The sequence below is a fragment of the Ambystoma mexicanum genome, chromosome 1q (genome assembly GCF_040938575.1).
Source record: "Ambystoma mexicanum isolate Mex_15411 chromosome 1q, UKY_AmexF1_1, whole genome shotgun sequence".
NCBI lineage: Eukaryota > Metazoa > Chordata > Amphibia > Caudata > Ambystomatidae > Ambystoma > Ambystoma mexicanum.
This window is the reverse complement of record NC_090922.1, coordinates 108,029,874-108,031,154: the sequence shown is the minus strand read 5'-3', so window position 1 is coordinate 108,031,154 and position 1,281 is coordinate 108,029,874.

Below are 1,281 nucleotides of genomic sequence, written 5' to 3'. Positions count from 1 at the left end.
ATATCGAGCATGTACAAAGCACTCAAGAGGCCATCTCCCTGTTCCCAATACTAAAGCCAAGTGGGACAAAGCACTGGGGTGGAAGGATAACCAGGCGGGATGCCATATACAGAGCAGTATGGAAGTCCTCAATAGCAATGTAATATAAGATGCATAATAGTACAATGTCACCTAACCCCCCCGCCCCCAACATCTAGCAAAAATGTATCATGGTGTCACCCCCTACTGTTGGCATGGATGTACACAAGTTTGCACGTATTGGCATCAGTGGTGGGCCTGCTACTGGATCCAGCTGTTCTAGGAAGAAATCCTGGGGTGGATACACAAGATTGAGGGCAAGGTACTCTACACCCCTCCTGGTTCTTTTGAGTGGAACATTAAAGACAGATACACGCTCCCCCCACACACGTCAAGGAATCTTATTGGCAGCCCGTGTCTGTCACAATAAAATGGAAGGCACCCTCCCTCCAGACAAAGGCTGACGCTGAATAAAGCAAAGGAAATATACTAAATGGAAAGCCTCAGAGCTATTGTGAATCTAACTTCGAACAGCAATGCTCCCGTTCCTCAAATTGCACAGGGAAAGACAAGCTACCCAATAACTATCGGCTCTCTAACAGCATTAATCTTCCCGCGTACGTCACATTCTCAGCTAGCGAACCACATAAACCCCAGAGTCACAATACTGGCTCCAGCCCCTCTCGGCATAGCACCTCAATAGATACTAACTGACCCTCCACTGCATATTTGTTAATGCAGCCATACATCTTTGATGTTCTTTTAATTCCACCAGAATCAGTAACGATCACTGACTCTTAGGCAAGCCCAGGGAGGGGAGGGGGGTAGGGTACAGGGCTTTCTGTCTTATCTTTTCCCCTATCCTTTCGGCTATTCATTCTCAATCCCCTTCACCTCTCAAGGCTTTATGAGGGATTGGGGCTCCTTTTCTACTAGTCTTTAGAAAATGGAAAATGTTCCATGTGATCGCATTGTTCAATATGCAAAGTGTTTTGGTTGATCCTTCTTTAAGGCCGTTTGGCCCATGTAACTCTTGATCACAATAAAAATATATTTAAAAAAAAAGCCAATACACCAGCAGCAACAATGCAAGGTTGAAAGCAAACAAGTGCAGAAAGATAAAAAAGCAGTCTATGCATTAAAAACTAGACTCTCCTGCCCTTCAGAAACAAGCCTGTCCTTTCCAACACTGCTAGAGGGACTGTACTGGTGCAGAACTTGGCACTTGAGGAGAGGGTTCAGGGGGAAGAAAAATGGCAAAGT